A 14,316-nucleotide genomic window follows, 5' to 3' on the forward strand; every position below is an offset into this window, starting at 1 on the left:
GAGTAGGTATTGTGAATTTCAGAGTTCTGAAAACAGTAATCCTTAAGAATTTCCTCAGTTATAGTAGAACTCCTGAACTGCAGCAATCTTACTGCCTTACTGTATCATATTGCAAAATTTGTGTCTGAAGAAGGCAGCAATGGTAGGATCAGAGTACTACAAGAAATTTAAATTTCAATTTCAGTTTTGGCAGTTTAGACTCACTCAGTTCACATCCCTGATCTCCCTCCACTGTCATTCTATAATTCATATAAAATATGGTAAATATCATTGATCAGGTTCAGTGAATTAGAAAATAGGAATAAACAGTACTGTTACTTAATTTTGTATTTATCTGGTATTGAATTGGATAAACTCAATACTGTTTTTTTCATTTGGTACTGTGTAGGCTAAATGTGTTTGTGTTTTAAATGTTGCCAGAGACAACAATTAGAGATATATCCTGTCATAATAGGCACTGTGCAAATATTACTTCCTAGAATAAATGTTTCTTTGCACGAAAAGTTTCTAGTATCCTTTATAGCTGTACAGTCTTGAAAATAAATGGAGAAGAACTTAGATACTTTAGGGGTTTAGTTTAACATCCGAACTGAATTTGTGTCTCGAGAGCTGGGAGTGTGAAATGAAACTAAGACTGTTTATGTCCATGTACATCCTTTTAAGTATAAAGCAGCACTAATGTTTTCATTTTTTTCTAGATAAGCAGGTATGAAGGACATGCTTTTTCTTTTTCATCCATTCTCTTTAGATTTTCTTGCATGTAAAACTGATGTTTACTTGACTTGATTACTGACTATGAAGCCAATACAATCAATTTGCAACTTATCCCATGTTACCTTCCATTCCTAAACATCATATATCTCTGAAATTTTACAGCGCTGAATGCATTATCCCTGCCTTGATTTGGTCTTTGCAGTGTATTATTTATGGGATTGCTACTGTTTTTATTCCTCATGAATTCCCTCTGTTGCATTTTATACAGAAACATCCTCTGAAATTTGTAGTCACAAAAAGAATTTCATCCATGACCAGAGAGATTGAAGTCAGGGGCTACCCTGGATACAACTAGGGACTACAGAGAATGCTACAAATTTCTTTACACTTATCTCCTCGGTGCCTCAAATATGACCTTGGAGGATCATCCTTAAAGGTAAAGTGAATTTCTCTAGAATACCTACTTCAATCTTGGCCTGGTAGGAATGACAATGGAGATAACAAATAATGTGGACAATAGCAGAGATGTACTGCCGTCTGCTAAGAAATGAACTAAAACTTATCAGATACGTAACACCCATCATTTCAAAACGTTTGATAACTACTAGTTTGTTCTTTTAGCAGACAGCAAATTCAGAACTAACAAACACTTATTTCCAGAACATACTTTTATTCATTTTGAACTCCAGAATCATATCTATGATGTGCTTTCATTTCTTTATGACTTTTCAAGAACAATGTCAGTCAGCTTGTTGGACAATTCCCTTTGGGATATTTTGGGACAAATGTTATTTGTAGCTTTTCTAGAAATCCTTAAACAACCCCTGTGCTCCTTGGATAGGTGCTCACTTACACCAGTCTAGCTAGAAGAGTCTCTAACCCTTGTCAGTACAGCACAGAGCAGCAGGCTGGTGAATGTAGCCATTATACTTTACAGCATGTTCTCTTACCTCTATCAACAGCTGTGTTTAGAGAAGGTTTATTACTTTCTGATCATCCTTACCTTTTTTCCCATCATTAAAAACTGGTCAGCAACTCAGCAATTATATCATCATCACTAATTTTCTTCCTCTTCATTTATTAATTAGACTCTTTTGCTCTAGTGTTACTTTTTTCTCTGCATGTAAAAGTAATTCTCATTCCTTTTATATCTTTTGACTAATAATATTGTTGTAATAATTCTTTGTTTAGCATTAATAACATGGGCAGAAATGATGCAGCTTGATTCTACTCTCTTTTATATAAACAGAAATCAAGAGAAAATCCAATCAGGTTATAAGAGTTAAGTAATTTTCATCCAGACTTTCAGCAAAATAAGTCTGCTTTAATCCTGGATATCACTGGTGCCCTGTCCTACGTGAACTTTTTGGTTTTCAGGTGGCATTTAGGAAGCAAAGCAAGAAAAAAGATTTCTAGAATACTAGTCATGAAAGACCCAAAATTAAGCTGAATGTGACAGATTTTTTAAATGTTGTGTCATGGCTACATGGGAGGCAAAGAACTTCTCTGCCTCTGTTACAATGTCCAGAAAATATCTGTCAGCAGATTTGTTTTGAGTGGTGTATGAGCCCTGGTGGCAGGGTGCCCAAGGCACCCAAGGTATATTTTCTAAATCCAAATGAATGTGTGTCTAAAATGATCTTACATGCACAGACAAAAAAAAAAAAAAATACTCAAAGTGTCATTATTTCCTTAGTAGTAGTTGTACAGAAATAATAAAATTGCTGTCATGTAATGTTTATATTAAAATGATCTTCAGAGACCACAGGGAAGATATTCTACAAAATGTAAATCATGGGATAATTCCCATTCCTGAAAAATTGTATACATTCAGATACACACAAACCCCCAAACATTTTTCTCATAACATTATTATATAACATTTTAGATGGAAAAAGTATGACATTTTCTTCTTTTCTTCTTTTCAGTTTTTCTGGAAATTTTTTTCCCAGCCTTTCCTGCTAGTGTGCTGTTGCATCCTTACAGATAACATACCTGCTAATCACAATGCTATTTCCTACTGTATTCCTCTCTTTGATCATATACTTAGTGTATTTTCTCATTCTTCCTCAGTCTCTCCTGCTATTGCCTAACAATTTCCACAGGCCTTTTCACTGGTCCATCAATTTCCTTCTCCAACAAATATTTCTTCTTATCTCTCCCCATATCTCTACAATATTCTCATAACTCTGCATGTCGTTATGCAGGGCTCCTCCAAACCATTCCTGCTCATTGAAATCAGAGTCTCCATAGCTCAGTGCTGCTCCTTTCAAAGATCCTTCCTTCTGTGCTCTACCATTCCTATGCTCAGCCCCTATTCTCTAATGTTACACTGGACACTTAGAAATGCAGTATTTCCTCATCAATTTGATTTCCCATGTCAACAAAGCTTGTTCTAAATAAGAAAGAGGTATGTGCTTTAAAGTTCACACAAAGTTCAACTCTGCTATTATCAATAACAAACCTGCTTTCTTGTCCAAATTCTCCAATCAGCAGTCTTTCAATCTTTTTTGTCCTTTCCTATTTGGATCACCAAAATGCTCCTCACACCCACCAGGACTGATCCAAGTGTTTCACTCAAGCTCTTCTTTCTGATGAAATGCAGCTCCTTTTGTTGAACCCCTACTTGTCTTTGGCATCCACAGAAAAGCTTGAAAGCTTATAGGTTAAAAGAGAAAGCCCCAACAGGCAACAGCACTTTCTAGGCTTAGATTTATTCTTTAATCTGCCAAATTGCATGCATTTCACGTCTCTAGCAGCCACGCTGGAATGCTCAACATTCAGCAGGGCTGCTGACATTACTCAATAGTTCTTCCTTTCCTTTAGCATCCTCTTTTTTGTCCAGTCATGTGTATTTTCTGCTTTGTCTTTCACCAATTGTACAGCCAGCAGCTATGGGAAAGTGCCACACAGATAAAGAGTAATGATGGAGTAAGGGAGAGAACACTGTTGTCTACAGTACCATGACCGCCTTTCATGCCACCATATAGGAATACCATCTCTGAAAAACTCATATTCCCACTCAGAAATCTGCAGCAAATATACTCCCCAATATCAGATACTCACATATAATCGTGGCAACAACCTGCAGCAGTGGCAGATGTCCTATTGCAATTCCTGCCACCCTATTATTGCTGAAGCCAGCCTGATGTACTGAGTCCTCTCATACACCATTCCCTACCCTTCTCTCTGGTCCCATTGTCTAAGCCCATAATCCAGCTTCCTTGATATTTGCAACTTCATTTGCTCTTTCAGCCTCCTGCATGATCTGGGCTCATCCTTCTGTCTTCCTTCTCTCATTCACCATTCCCCAAAGAAAAACTGAAAGTTGGAAGATCCAGTAAAACTTATTTTTCTTGAATGTGCAAATTAGGTGGGCTTAGGTCTCCGCTCTTTTCTTTTGACTTAGCTAAGAGCAGGGAATTAGTAATCTTCATTTGTGCGAAAGACTAGAGGTGGAACTGCAAAGCTCAGCAATTTTAGTTCTCCTCCATTTTGCTCGTATTTTCTAATTTCCCTTCCTTCCCTGCTACCTTCCTTGCTTCACACCCCAATACTGGTAATGTCTACAGGAGCAAGACTTGCTACAAAGACATTACTGCTTCTCTGCCTCTCTTACTTATGTGGAAGATGAGTCACTGTACAAACACGATGATAGGATTAGCATCCCATCTTCTCACGCCCTGCACTGTGAAAGTCAATATGGTGGCCATTATCCAGACTGTGTGAGCTGTGCCAGGAAAAAACAACCAGTCTCCTGCCAGCACACTATGTGTTGCAGGTTTATTACACTGATCCTTTCTCCCCTGAATGTCATAAATGTGACATGTTGCTTTAATAATTTTTGCAAAGAAAGTGCAAGATGGATAACACAATGCTGTTCTTCTATACTGCTGCACCTGTGTTTTTCTGTTTGTTTTATTTAAGCAAACATAAATAAATAATAAATAAAAAGGAAATATGCATTCTTAATTCACATTCCAATGGATAACACTGAGAAACTGAACACTCCATGTTTGTACACACATTCATGATATTTACCAAACTGGATCTTCACTGAAATCATTTCTCAGGTCAACAAAGCTGAAAAATTAACCCTTTAATGGGAATAATCAGTTCTTTGCTGACTTCTCTTTTCAGAGTTATGGAAAGAACATATTGTTTATGATTGTTATACATATATATATATATTTTTATGTTTATATACAATACACACCACATATATGTGTGTATATTTATATATAAAAACACATATATTTTATATGTATATATCTTACATAAAATATATGTGTATATCTTTTATATATATACATCTTATATATGTATATATAAGATATTTATATCATATCTTATATAAAAGATATCTATATATCATATATATAAAAGATACATATATCATATATACATATACAGGCATATGCACACACGTATGTATATATAAAAACATATATATATGTATATATACACGCACACACATATCTGTTCGTGTGTGTGCATGTGTATATATATATATATATGTACATATAATAGCCCATTGTACCCCTCCTGGGAAACCTGTACACTCCATTACCTCTCTGAAATGCCTGTATACCAATGCATGCAGCACAGGGAATAAATAGGAAGAATTAGAGACCTGTGTCCAGTTGCAGGCAGTTGCAGGGCCACAATCTCACTGCAGTTACAGAGACAGGGTGGGATAGCTTGCATAACTGGGATGTCATCATGGAGAGCTATGTGCTTTTTAGGAAAGACAGGCCAGGAAGGTGAGGTGGTGGAGTTGCTCTTTATGTGAGAGAGCAACTGGAATGCATCGAGCTCTACCTAGGGGTGAAGGAGGAGGCAGTTGAGAACTTATGGGTGAAGATCAAAGGACAGGCTAACATGGGAGACGCTGTTGTGGGTATCTACTACAGGCCACCTGAATAGGAGGAGGAAGTCAAAGAGGCCTTCTATAGACAGCTGGAAGTAGCCTCATGATCACAGGCCCTGTTCTCATGGGGCATATCAACCACCCTCATGTCTGCTGGAAGCACAACACAGCAAGGCACGAACAGTCCAGGACGTTCCTGCAGAGCATCGATGATAACTTTTTGACACAGGTAGTGGAGGAGCTAATGAGGAGAGGTATGCTGCAGGACCTTGCACTATCAAACGAAGAAGGACTTGTTGGAGGTGTGAAGTTGGCGGCAGTTTTGGCTGCAGTGACTGTGAGATAGCGGAGTTCAGGATCCTGCACGGAGGAAGCAAACCAATAAGCAGGATTGCAATCCTGGATTTCAGGAGAGCAGACTTTGGCCTCTTCAGAGAACAACTTGGAGAAATCCTATGTGTTAAGGCCCTAGAAGGAAGGGGGGGTCCAGGAGAGCTGGCTGGTATTCAAGCATCACTTCCTCCAAACTCAAGAGCGGTGCATCCCTATGAATAAGAAGCCAAGCAAAAGGGGCAGGAGACCTGCATGCATGAGCAAGGAGCTCCTGGCAAAACTCAAACAGCAGAAGTACACAGATTGTGGGAAAAAAGGACAGGCCACTTGAGAGGAACACAGCAATGTTGTCAGAGTATGCAGAGACACAATGAGGAAACCTAAGGCCCATTTAAAATTAAATCTGGCAAGGGATGTCAAGGACAGCAAGAAGGGCTTCTTCACATACATCAGTAGCAAGAGGAGGACTAGGGAAAATGTGGGCCCACTGCTGAATGGGGCCGGGGCCCCGGTGACCAGGGATACAGAGAAGGCAGAATTACTGAATGCCTTCTTTGCTTCAGTCTTTACTGCTAAGGCCAGCCTTCATGAATCCCAGTCCCTGGAGACAAGAGGGAAAGTGTGGAGAAAGGAAGACTTTCCCTTGGTCAAGGAGGATCAGATTAGAGATCATTTAAGCAAACCTGACATCCACAAACCCATGGGCTCTGACAGGATGCACCCACAAGTACTGAAGGAGCTGGTGGATATTATTGCTAAGCCACTTTCCATTATCTTTGAAAGGTCATAGAGAATAGGAGAGGTGCCTCAGTATCAGAAGAAAGTTCATGTCATTCCAGTCTTCAAAAAAGGCAAGGAGGACCCAGAAAAATACAGGTCAGTCAGCCTCACCTCCATCCCTGCAGAGGTGATGGAACAGCTCATTCTGGATGTCATCTATAACCAGGTGGAGGTTATCAGGAACAGTCATCATGGATTCACCAAGGGGAAATCTTACTTAACCAAACAACCTGATAGCCTTTTCTGATGGAATGACTAGCTGGGTAGATAGGGGAAGCGCAGTGGATTGTGTACCTTGACTTCAGCAAGGCTTTTAACACTGTCTCCTGTAACATTCTTCTAGGTAAGCTCAGGAAGTGCAGGCTAGATGAATGGACAATGAGGTGGATTGAGAACTGGCTGAAAGGCAGAGCTCAGAGGGTCATCGTCAGTGGCACAGAGTTGGAGGCCTGTGGCTAGTGGCGTCCCCCAGGGCTCAGTACTGGATCCCAGCCTGTTCAGCTTGTTCATCAATGACCTGGATGAGGGGACAGTGCTTCCTCAGCAAGTTTGCTGATGATCCCAAGCTGAGAGGAGTGGCTGACATACCTGAGGGCTGTGCTGCCATTCAGAGAGACCTGGACAGGCTGGAGACCTGGGCGGAGAGGAATCTCATGAGATTCAAGAAGGGCAAGTGCTGAGCCCTGCACCTAGCGAGAAATGACCCTAGACACCAGTACAAGCTGGAGACTGACCTTGTGGAGAGCAGCTCTGCAGAGAAGGACCTGGGAATGCTGGTGGATGACAGGTTGACCATGAGCCAGCAACGAGCCCTTGTGGCCAAGAAGGCCAATGGTCTCCTGGGGTGCATTAGGAAGAGTGTTGCCAGCAGGTCAAGGGAGGTGATCCTGCCCCTCTACTCAGCCCTGGTGATGCCACATCTCGTGTCCTGTGTCCAGTTCTGGATTCCCCACTGCAAGAGAGACATGGAGCTACTGGAGAGAGTCCAGTGTAGGGCTACAAAGATGATCAGAGGGCTGGAGCACCTGCCCTATGAGGAACGGCTGCGAGAGCTGGGCCTGTTTAGCCTGGGGAAGAGAAGCCTGAGGGGGGATCTTATCAATGTGGACAAGTATGTGAAGGGAGGGTGTCAAGGGGACGGGGACAAACTCTTCTCAGAGATGCCAAGTGATAGGACAAGAGGCAAGGGCACAAAGTGAACCACAGAAAGTTCTGTCTGAGTAAAAGGAAGAACTTCTTCACTGTGAGAGTGACGGAGCACTGGCACAGGTTGCCCAGAGAGGCTGTGGAGTCTCCTTCTCTGGAGATCTTCAAGGCCTGCTTGGATGCAACCCTGTCTACCATGCTGTAGGTGACCCTGCTGAGCAGGGGTGTTGGACTAGATGATCTCCATTCTGTGATTCTGTGATTGTGTGGTTTTGTTGGTATACTGAAGCTATATTTTACTGTTGCAGAATCAGTCAGCTTGAATTTCTGTAGGCTATGTTTAATGCAATACTGGCAAACTTTTCTCTGTTAGCTTATTATTTTTAGAATAATTAAAAAAGCTATTCATATAGTCAGAGAAAAGAAAGTGATGTTTTAAGGAATGGCATAGACTTATGATCATCAGTGAGTAGTTTTTCCATATTATTTCTTCAGGAAAGTATAAATGCTTGATTCTCCCTCATCCCTAAATACATACATTAAGTGACATATTTATTTTTCTTTTTTAGAGAAAGAAAGAACTGTTAAGTCCAATTTTAAAAATCCAATAAAGCTAATTTCCTGTTTCTTATATTTACAGGCTATAAATAAGGAGGTGTTAAGAAACAGCCACTAAATTTATTTTTAGTGCAAAGAATTCTTATTTGGTAGGACACTAAGACTATTTGCAAGAGCTAACATCATTAGAAGCTGAACTGTCTCAACAGCTTAAGGAATAGAAGGTTTAAAACCTAATATAAACCTTTTTTCCAAACAGAACCCTTTCATATCTAATATTTTATCTTCAGGAAGATAGGTATATGTGTACACAAATCATTTAATCTTCCTTTGGATAAGCTGAACCTGTTCAGCTCCTTCAGTCTATAAACCAAAATGTATTTTTGTAGCTCTGAATTTTTAGTGCCATATTTCCTGTACCCGCTGTACTATTTCTATCACCTTTTAGGGATGTAAATGCAGGAACTACATAAAATATTCCAGTCCTAGAATGCTATATAAAGAGGGGAAAGCCATCTCCCAACCTCTCATATATGCCCTGGCTTATATGAGGGTGATATTAGGCTATCATTCTGAGATGCTTGTCTACTGAGATTCTTCTATCTTTTCTCAGTTGTTGCTTTCCAGCAAGGAGTCCCCATTGTGTAGCTTTATCAAACCTTTTTTTCTTAGATAGATATTCAATATTAAATGATTTATTATGGTTTTCCACCATTATTTGCCAATCTTATTAATAAATCTTAATTTGAAAATTATATCTCCAATGTTTTATGATTTATTCCAGTTCATTGCTGAAAACATGGTAAGTGCCTTACATTTAATAATAGCTATCGAAACCTATTCTGAATTCTGTAGCACCTCAATTTCTTATTTTGAGTTCAACAGCGATATTGCCTTAGCAAGTTCTTACATCAGGCGTCCCTAACTATTTGCTTTCATCCCCATGTTGTAGCATGCTGGTCTCTTGATTGTGCCATTTTTATGGGTAAACTAATATGGGGTTAAAATTAACCGACTTTCAAAACTGAGATCCATGAATAACGTAGGGAGCAACAACTCCTTAAGCCGGCCTTCCTGCCGAAACCACTGTATTGTGGAATTGAGGCTTCAGTCAATTCCTTCTTCATTTAACATATGAATTCTTGATATCTCGTGTATTTTTATCTAGATATTATGCATATTTAAATACACATATACACATACAAATAAAAACATAAAAATACACATTCTAAAGGGTTCATAATCAAAAGGGAAGACTGAATAACAAAATTATGCATTACTATGGTATTTCACGTTCCCTGTAATGTGTTAATAGTTTCCTAGTAACAAAGATACAATATCACTGGTATTTTAAGTAGAGTAGAATGCTGTCTACTGCAATTAGCAGCTATTCAGCATCTGAGAAAATTAAGACTACGAATGCCTACTTCATTTGTCTCTGCACTTGATTACTGAAGTATATCACATAATTTAGAGTTGTCTTTTATTACGTTGGCATCTCAAATCTTGAATACTGTATATTCAAGTGATCTGAAAAGCAAATCTGCTACAAAGAACCTCAATAAATAGAATGGAAGTAGAATTTTCTCAGTCTGTTCCCCAAACTATTGCCAAATTTTTAATATAAGGTATTTGGAAATGCAAAATGTCGTGTAAGTGAAGTCTTAAGATGTTTCTTTCATTTAGAATCAAGGAAAATAAGGGAGCTAGGAGCAGCGAGAAACCCAATCTCATCCTGAGCTTCCATGTGTCAATTGATATCCTATGGCACTGATTAAGTCACACTTTACAGAGAGTAGAAATTCTACTCTGTTTAGTCTGGTGGAATGTTTTGCATATGAACATCTTTATGCTTTACATCATTATAAGTGCTTAAGTTTGAGAAAGAAAGATTTCTAGATGTGAAAAAAGAACACAAGGATAATTCTACTTTTGGAGTTTTGAGAGTAGTGTCCTCTCCTCCCACTGATGAAAGATCTTAAAGTTTTTGGGCTCATTATCTGATCATAATTTACTACAAAATTCATCTGTGTTTTCATCAATTTTGACTTTTTGTCCATAGCAAATAGAATTACTATTTCTTCATACTGTGAGTTCTTCATAATATTTACTGCTACTATAATAGGCTCAGAGTTGTAATACCCCGGACTGTTCATTTATCTTGACAGTTAACACTCTGATACCCATATTGCACAGCTTTGACACAGTGACTGCAACAAAGGAAATTTGCAGAATTCAAGACAGTTTTGTATTGTTCTTTATTCCTTTGGCTATGCTTCTAATTTATTTTTTCTACTTCTGTTTACACAGATTCTCTGGCATATTCTTTTATATTACCGGTATATCTGTTAGGAAGAGGTAGCAACTTGTTACATGGAACTCCCATAAATTCTCAAGCCTGGCACTGTATCAAAGACTACTCAGTCTGAAAATACATTTTTATTCATGATAAAATATGGAATCAGGGTAGATGATACTGATACACTAACATATGACTGATGAGGAGGTCTGAGACAGCAAAAGGTACTGTCAACTGATGTTTTGCTTTCATGTTTTGTCTAGACTCAAAGTTCTATGCACTAGAATCAAGTGGGCTAATAGGGACTGTATTTGAATGATAAAACCCCCTGACATTATAATTATATTTTTGTGATATCCATGAGAGCCATTTGCCAATGATGTGACATAAAAGGAAAGCTTGGAATCATTTTTTTCAAGACAGCTGTTTCATATTTTGCCGTGTGACTGTGTAAAGAATGACAAACTATAGTTCCATGATAAACCTTATGTAAATTCAAAAAGAAGAGAACTATATTTTTTAGTGCAGCAGGTTTTCTGTAAAATGTGAAATTGGAGGGAAAATAATTATCTGTGGAGGAGTTCAATTTAGTTAATGAAACCAAATGGCTTTTGCCCTGTGCTTATTAACTATATTATTGTTCAGAAAGGCAAGATTTTCACATCAAATAATTTGATTACTCTGCTAGAGGCTTTTTTAATGATGAATGTAGTGCTTTTGTGTATATATGAAGCAAAATCTACTGTTTATACTCATGTGAAATTTTCTGCCTAAAAAGTTCTCTATTAATTTTTCAATAGGACAGCAAAACACTATCCTCCTGTGGTGGACTGTCTTGACATAATAGCACATACTTCATTTTCTTATGTGAGCACCATTGTTATTGTAATGTTGCAGTGACTGTATGCTTGTATTTTGTTCTCCATCTTGTTTCTCTAAATTGGCATGTAGACAACAGGAGGATAAGAGTATTCCTAAACATCAGATGATGTTAAAGTGTCGGATGATCATTAGTTTAAAGGATGTTTTATGTAAATACTTCCACCCTTGGAGAAAGAGTTAGCAGCTACTGCTGTCCTCTCTTCAGGTGCAACATAAACATGTGCAGTGCAACATCTCTTGATGATGGACCTGAAGTCCTAGAAGGAAGTCACCTGAAGGAAGGAAAGTGGAATTCTGCTGAAGGTGAATTTCAGGTTCATCTAAGCTAAGCAGCAAATGAATACTGCAATATTAGTGCAGCTGGATCCGCTAAATGTCAGATCAGAGACCTCTCCAGAATGCACCATAAGAAAGACACATCTTCCATGTTCCAGCTATAGAGTATACACCAGAGTCATGCCCTGCTGTGAGATTAGGACCCATCAGGGGGCACACCTAACATCAGAAATGCCTTCAAGTCCTTTTGGTAATTTTAGAGAAGTGAGCAAGGAATCCCATTTTTTACGCAACTGTGAATTTCTGTAACAGTATTGTTGCACTGCAACTGATAAAGTTTAGGACAAGGATAGATTGGCAAGATGTTGCTGGGTTCTCCTTTTCTTTTACATACCACACAGGAATGATATTATGATTCTTACAGAGCAGGTAACAGAATATATGCAAGATAGAGATTCATTTGACTGAATTTAGCCTTCTAAAAGTTAGTCATCTCTTTGAAGATAATACTATAACCCACTTAAATTTATGGGAAAGAGACATGAAAGAGAGAGGTCAATTCAGCTCATCCTAAGCAATATGTCAAAGGTGGGTGGGAATTGCATCCCAGAGGTGATTCTTTCCATTAGCACAGAGAAAACCAAGGTGACTAGCTTTGGTGGCCAAGTAGGAAAAGAAAAATCCTTTTGGAAGTATTTGCACAACAGCTTTGCCCCAGATCAAACTAGGGAGGTCTATAGTATGTGCATGTTAAGCATTTGTATTTTTCCTGATGGACCACAGAAAATAATTTGCTGATTGGAAACATTCAAATGCATGATGCAGCATAATGAGGGGTTTATTTTCACACTGAAACCAAAAAGTTTCTGAGTCGAGCAGAGAATGCAGGCTGATGGACAGACTTCTTATCCGTATGTGAAGGTTAAGAGTTGAATCTACAAAGAAATCTCTGAGACTGTTTTACTGGAGTCATGATTTCATAACAATACAGCCTGATAAGAAGCAGAAACAAAAGCAAAGGTCATTTATGGAGCTATGGAAGATACTGTTTATTTGAAGGGTGAAGAGATTTGGAGGAATATTCAAGGCACTGAGCAGTACATGTTCATGAGAGCTTTTGAAAAAGATACCAGCACAGAAAACAGACTTTCTCTGCTGCTTGGAAAAGTGCTATTTTTGTAATACTGTTTTTCCACAGACTGAACAAAAATGAAGATTAGACTTTAATAAAATTGTGGTATGTTTCAAGGCCTATGCAGATGCTAGTTCACTGTTGTAATATGAACTTGCAATAATGAACTAGTATCTCCATAGGTTTTTGAAAATAGAAACACTATAAATTATAATTGATGAATATTGTTATTTATATAGCTATTTTTAGAGGTTGAGGTTAATAGAGATTTGTCTCTATTCCATCAGTTAGTTCATGGTTTGAAAGACAAATCATAGTTACAGGATCTAATAGCTCTTACTTGGTGATAAATGAGAAGACAGGAAAAGACTTAAATAACATGCCTAGAGATTGCTTCCATTTTTCAAAATGCTCCAATGTATAAACCTTTCTTCCTTTAGGAAATTTATAACTTGAAAATACTTAATTTGAAAGTATGAGTGGATAAAGTGAGTAACTCCTGAGTAGTTCGGTCCTCTAAAGTACTGAAGAACGTCTACTAATTAAATGTTTTTGCCTGACTGCTTTGCACACTTCTGAATCATCGGTTCCTAAAGGTAAGCTTGATGTGCTGACATTAAACTTCTCCTAGTGACTGTCTGACGACCAGTAAGGAATAACAAGGATTGTGCCTTTCCAAAGTCTTAGAACAACCTGTTGAAGAAACTGCAATCAGAAGTCTATTTTAAGTTTTACGTACAGTCTAATACATGAAAATACTTGGAAATTACTCAATACTAGTACAGATAGTACACTGAACTCTATATAAAGATGTCCATGGATACTAACAGCTTAGTGTTGAGTCATTCGATGGACAGAAAACTGTTCAAAACACTTTTTGTCTTCTGAAACTCTGGAAAATTTGTTCTTTCTATCATTCAATAGCTCATCCTATTTTAAACAAAAATGTCATTTCAGGTAAGGCAAATGAGAGTGTAATGATTTTCAGTTATTTTATTCCAAGAAAACAGTAGAAACTGTAGAGAGAGGTTTCACTTTGACATCAGCACTACATATTTTTCAGTGATCAGATTGTTGATTTCTTTTGCATATAAGGCGATAATGAGAACTCTCAGTACAAATATGCATTTATATGTCCAGAAAGAATATTCAGCATCTAAACAAGATGAAATATACAGGAGTATATATAACAGTTGCCACCTGAGGTCTCCAGGTACTAGCTGTCTTTTGTGCTTAATTTTGGCAAAGAAATCTTTTCCACATGCACCTTATCACTTGGGCAGTCTATTTTAAGCGTTTTAAGTGTGCATTCAAATTGCTCTTCTC

This window comes from Rhea pennata, chromosome 1 (genome assembly GCF_028389875.1).
Source record: "Rhea pennata isolate bPtePen1 chromosome 1, bPtePen1.pri, whole genome shotgun sequence".
NCBI lineage: Eukaryota > Metazoa > Chordata > Aves > Rheiformes > Rheidae > Rhea > Rhea pennata.